Source organism: Vulpes vulpes, chromosome 4 (assembly GCF_048418805.1).
Source record: "Vulpes vulpes isolate BD-2025 chromosome 4, VulVul3, whole genome shotgun sequence".
In the NCBI taxonomy this organism is placed as follows: Eukaryota; Metazoa; Chordata; class Mammalia; order Carnivora; family Canidae; genus Vulpes; species Vulpes vulpes.
This window is the reverse complement of record NC_132783.1, coordinates 36,537,962-36,544,491: the sequence shown is the minus strand read 5'-3', so window position 1 is coordinate 36,544,491 and position 6,530 is coordinate 36,537,962.

Genomic DNA, 6,530 nt, shown 5'->3' with positions numbered 1-6,530 from the left:
TATTATCTACTTCAGTTGAACATTCACATACCCTACACACTCGGTAATTCCCTTCTTAAGCACACACTCAACAGAAACTAGGGCAACATGCAATCGGAGATGTATAGAAAAATATCCAGAATGGTGGGGCAGTGTATTTGGGACAAGTTTAGAACCCTCAGGTTTAGGGAATGGGACTGGATTCGGGGTGGAAGAGCTCGAGGGAGAGCGCTGCAGGCATCAGAAATCCAGGCCCCCACGGCCACCACTCCTCACCAGTGACTCCCACCTGACTTTGCTTACCAAGAGCAGCTATGAAAGGGAGAAAGGCTTAGATTGTAATTCCTAGCCCAAGGGTTTGGAAGATGAAGAGAGGTGGATAAACAACTGTCTGAGGTCTATGAGTCCCCACCTACAGTTCTACTGACCTTTCAAAACAACTGTGACACCAGTGCTAGGGACCCCTGGAGCTGAGGTCTGAAGGCACTCACCTGGCAACCCAAGGCAATGGTGAGGGTGAGCCCAACAATCTCCCTTCTTATTTTCTTTTCTTCACCAAGCTGAGCTGTCGGGGCCTCCTTCCCCAACCACCCTGTCCCCACCTTCAGACACCAAGGTCAAGCCACCCTCACCCACACAAGTTTCCTCTCATGGTTCCTTTGACCTCTGTCTTTGGGGAAGGACTAATAATCCCTCAGCAACCCAAGGCGGCTGTGTGGGTGTTTGCAAACTTGGTCCTAGGAGCTTCATTAGTAAAAGCTGGGGCTTCCAGGCACCCTGCTTATGTATTCTCTCATTTCCTTCTCACAACCACCTAAGATGTAGCAAGCCCTGGTGTGATTATCTGATCTTACAGACGAAGACACAGATTTGGCAAAACAAACGAGTCACCGAGGTCACACGGTGATTACCTGGCAAAGCTGGAAGAGAACCCCCGGCTTCCACCTGGTTCTGGAACACTGCTGTGGCTTCTGAGAGCAGAGAGCCTGAGCACCCCCTGGGCTGGTGTTCTCCAGGCTCACCTCACTTATGGAGGCAACCTAATGCCCCTGAGCACACATCAGTGTCTCCTTAGATGTGTGGCTAATTGTAAGGACAAGTTTCTTGCAGTTGCCATTCCAAAGCTGCTCTCTTGTTAGATTTTTTTTTTTAAGAATTATTTTTTTGTGGCAGTAGAAGGAAACCATGTTTTTAAATGCTGTTTCCATGCTCACACACAATAGTGAAAGATGATGCCTTTCTGTCTCAAAATAAAAGAAAATGTGTTAGACGTCTCATGACAAATAAATTTCTTCTGAAACCCTTTTTAATGGATGCTGCTGATGCCCTGCCCAGATAGACCCTTTTATCAGGCTAGCACACCCAGCCCCCAGCTACTCTTAAGTGTTGACTGCTTATGGCTCAGGGCTTCCCTTTCTCTGGAGAATTGACCTCTGCCCAATGGAGCTGGCTATCCTAGAGATGTCTAGAAACAGCCCTCACTTTGGCTTGCAGCCAATGACTGCCTGATACTGTAAAGGCCACAGCCCCTTGTCTGAAGGGGGTTAATTGTATGGTGTTATTATGTTCTAGAGGTAGGTTCCTGCTAAGGATAGCTTTGCTATCCTTAAAAGAGCCTTGCTGCTCTTTTCCTGACTTCTCCTCTCCCCTTACTTCCTTAATCCACTTTTCCTGAGAGCTCCTCCAATAAGTCACTTGTACAAGAATCCCTGTCTCAGGCTCTGCTTTTGGGGAACCCCACCTAAGATACCCTTCAATTAACAGAGGACGTATTAATGTATTCTAGGTGCTACAGAGTAGCATGAAAAACTTGGTATATTTGATGTTCAACATTTCTAATGTCATTTGAGACTTCTTTGATTCATTATATATTCTTTAAGATTTTTAATTTATTTATTTGAGAGAGACATAGAGAGCACAAGCAAAGGGAGAGGAAGAGGCAGAGGGAGAAGCAGGACCCCCTGCTGAGCTAGGAGCCCGATGTGGGGCTCGATTCCAGGACCTGGGATCATGACTTGAGTTGAAGGCAGACACTTAACCATCTGAGCCATCCAGGCGTCCCTGACCCATGATTTAAAAGTGTGTTGTTTTGGGGCACCTGGGTGGCTCAGTCAGTTAAGTGTCCAACTCTTGATTTCTGGTCAGATCGTGATCTCAGGGTTGTGAGATTGAGCCTCAGGTCCAGCTCCACACTGACCATGGAGCCTGCTTAAGATTGTTTCTCTCCCTCTCTGTCTGCCCCTCCCCACCCCTGCTTATGCTCTCTCTCTCTCTCTCTCTCTCTCTAAAAATAAATAAATAAATAAATAAATAAATAAATAAAAGTGTGTTGTTTAATTTCCTAGTGTTTGGAGATTTTCCTGTAATCATTCCTTTATGGATTTTTAGATTAATTCCATTATGGTAAGAGAATATATTTTGTATTATGTATCAGTATTGGTCCAATAATAAATGAAGAACCACTAGGATATATATCTATATAGTATATAGTATAGTGTGTGTGTGTATATATATATATATATACACACTTTTATATATATATCCTAGTAAGTCTGCTTTTCATATATGTACACATATGTTTATACTTATATTACATTTATATTTATAAGGATTTGTTACAGGGATTTGACCTTATGTAATTATGTAACAATCTCTGTAAGGCAGGACAGTCCTAGCATCTATTTGAAAAGGCAAGGCTGATGTAATATGGCAAGAACAAGATCTGGAATCCAAAGCATAGAAGCCCATGAGGACAGGCTGAAACTCATGTCGATTTTTGTTGCCTCTGACCCTAGTGGTGTGAGTGTCATGCGTTAGCTGGGTCCTTTATCATGGAACTCAACACATACCTCAAGTCCAGGAATTGCAGGAGCTAAGGGGACCCAGGGGAAGTGGGTAAGTTGCAGCCCAGTCACTGTCTCACATCAAACAGGCGAGTCAGCACATCGGTGACAATGGGTGTTAGCTACAAAGTGACTTCTGCTTCACTGCCTCATTCAAAGTCTCAAACCCGAATCTGTCTTATGGCCTACCCTAACCAAAAACACACAGGAAAAGGAATTCTTGGAAATACAGTTCATTCTAGGCATGCTGACACATTACAAACCCAGCACGCCCTTCCTTCCTTGACTTGGAACCTATGTGCATCTCCTTAAACTGTATTTAAACTCCAAATAAAGACAATAGCAACTTCATGTTTCCACCGACCATGACACACCTATACCACATGCAACCCCAAACACACATCCCTTTCCCCCAGAAAAGGATACAAAATCCACTCCAACACACACTTTAAAAAATCTTTGGGTGAGGGGTGCCTGGGTAGCTCAGTCAGTTAAGCATCCAACTCTTGATCTCAGCTCAGGTCATGATCTCAGGGTTGTGAGATTGGGCTGGTATAGGACCCTGCACTGGGCATGGAGCTTGCTAAAGATTCTCTCTCTCCTTCTCCCTCTGCACCTCATCACCTAAAAAAAAAATTTTGGGGTGATGTTTATTTTTCTCTTGCATTCCAGAAATACTCTTCCTTACCCCTATTGCCTCCTAGCAACACTATTTCTGCTTATGATCAGTGTCAATCACCCCAATGAATTAAAACAGTCATCCTCTTTACCTGTTGATTCAGTGGCATGACAAACCCAAAGTGGCCAGATGGCAGTCTCAGCTTTTAGAAGGGATCATTGTTGTGTCCTTTAGTGGAAGGATTATTTCCTTTGGAACCAAGACTTCCAGATCAGCAAAGGCTAAACTTGTGGGGATGGGAAGTAAAAATTGTTCTAGTGGATCCCTGTGGTCAATAGTTAGAGGATTCCCTTTCATTTCCACCCTGTGATTCCTAGTACCATGAATCCTGGCTGTAGGAGAAAGAACACCATATATTGGTCATTAATTTAGACTATTTACTCCACTCTTAAGAGCATTTCTCCAGCCTTGCAAGATGCTGGCACCATAATCTGGTCATAAAAAGGCCATTCCACCATTCTTGTAAGCTAATTATGTCAGGATGGTGGAAAACATGGAAGACCAGTGAACTCTATGATCATGGACCCTTTTCTACATTTCATTATTCTGTGAAATGAATTCTTGTGGGATCCCTGGGTGGCGCAGAGGTTTAGCGCCTGCCTTTGGCCCAGGGCGCGATCCTGGAGACCCTGGATCGAATCCCACGTCAGGCTCCCGGTGCATGGAGCCTGCTTCTCCCTCTGCCTATGTCTCTGCCTCTCTCTCTCTCTCTGTGTGTGACTATCATAAATAAAAAAGAAAAAAAAAAGAGAAAGAAATGAATTCTTGTGTCAGAAGTAATGTAGCGTCTAGTACCATGACAGTGGACTTATTCTGGAAATCTATGAATGATGGTTTTGGTAGGAGTATTGCAGGTAGGAAAGGAAAGTCCATAGAGTTAACTATCTCCTCCTGTAAAAATAAAGCACTACCCCTCTCATGGTTGAAGCAATATAATTTAATCAACCTGCCACTAGTTATTTGTCTGGTTCTCTGGGTAATGGTGCTATACTGGAGGTTCAGCACTGGCTTCTGCTGTTGACAGATTGGGCAATCGGGAGTGGCTGTAGCCAAATTGATTCTGGTAAGCAGAAGTCCATGTTGCTGAGTCTGTGCATAACCCCTAAGCCTGCTGTGATGGCCAGATTTTTCATTACCCCATTGGGCAAAATGACAGGAGTGACTGGGTGACTGAATCAGACCACCACAAGGAAATTGGTGCTTTTATAAAACAATCTGTATTATTGAAACCCTTTAGAAAAGAGAAATTAAAGAAGCAGTTCTGGAAGATAAAAGGAAAAGAAACAAACTTAGGATCCAGATCGACACCATAGGTTAGTAATCTCAGGAATATCACACAGCTATATTATTAGTGAGGAATTAAAGCAGATTAATGAATATTTGAAAGGAATGGGGGATTATTTTTCTCTCTCCATCTTCTTTATTTCTTCTTTTACAATTCTTACACCAAGAAGACCAGAAACTGTGTGTGTGAGGCATGAGGGGACATGGTTTCACTCAGTCCTCAGTGTGTTCTGAAGGAACAAATGTTAGGGGACCATGGCTCCTTGCAAATAATTTTTGCTCTCGAAATCTTCATTTTCTGCTCCCATAGTTCTGTTCCCCCTTCAAATCCTGTATTATTACTGAAATTTTCTTCTCTTAGGGGGTGGAAAATGCATCCCGGATTTCTACTTTCCTTGTTTATTTCAGTTCACAGATGATATTGCTATTGGTATAAAAAGTAGCAAGGATGCATAAACCAGCATCTGGCGGCCAATATTATATTACCTACAGGTCAATATTGGCTAGTAAAATTATTGTGTATTTGTTACTGTATCATTTGAGTTTCCCTAATTAGTATTTTTGTGTCTGTCACTGACTGATAAACTGTATTTTCCTTTTGCTTCTAGTATTTCAAAACCATTTATCAAAATAACTAGTTTTATATTTCATCAGGAGATTCAATCATCTATGTCAAAATTGTCAATTTAATGCCTCTGATCTCAACATCTTAAAATGATGTGGAGGGAAAAGCACCAGCCCAGGAGTCAGAATGATCTTGATGCCAGTCCTAACTTTGCCTCTAAAGACTGTACTTCATTAAGTCACTTAACATCTATGGCCTTCAGTTTATCAAACAAATAAACTGAACCAAGGACCCACTCTAAAGCAAATAATAAAAGGATGTTGTACAATAAAAAAGGAAAATAATTGCAGAGGGAAGGAAAAAATGAAAAACAAAAAGTATATATATAAAAGCATGTATACACACACATATGCCTAAAATTATAGACTTAAAACAGTAACATTTAGAGAGGCAAATGAAATAAAAATATTACAAAGTCTCTGCATTAAACAAGAAGAGGATAAAAATTCTACTTAATTTTGTATTGTTGAACTTTAATAAGTACAGGTTTGGTTTGCCAGAATTGAGTTTAGGATTTTTGTATATACATACATTTAGGATATGTATCTGTCTCAAATTATATATATGCCTATATATAGAATATATATAAATATAAAATACAATACAAAATATATAATACATGTGTATGTGTGTATATATATACATATATACATATACACATGTACATATATACACACACATATACATATACATATATACATACATATACATATATACATATATACATATATATATATATAAAATTCCCCATATAGTCTATATATAGACTATAAAACAATGTATCATGATGCAGTTAATTCCAGGTTAGTTTTCCATTTGAAAATAAATCTAAGTATATTACCTATGTAATTTTTCTGCCAAAATATTTAGCCTGAATTTAGTCATGAGAAAATTATACAAATTCAAATTGAAAGACACTCTTCAAAATGTCCAACTGGCTTGTATTCATCAAAAATGTTAGTGTGATGAGAGAAAAAATAGATAGGAAAATATTCTAGATTAAAAGAAACTAAACAGAAGTGACCACTAAATACTTTGCTAGATCCTTCCTAAGATTCTGAATTTTTAAAAAAGGCTATAAAGGACATTATTGATGCAATTTAGGAAATTTGGATATGCG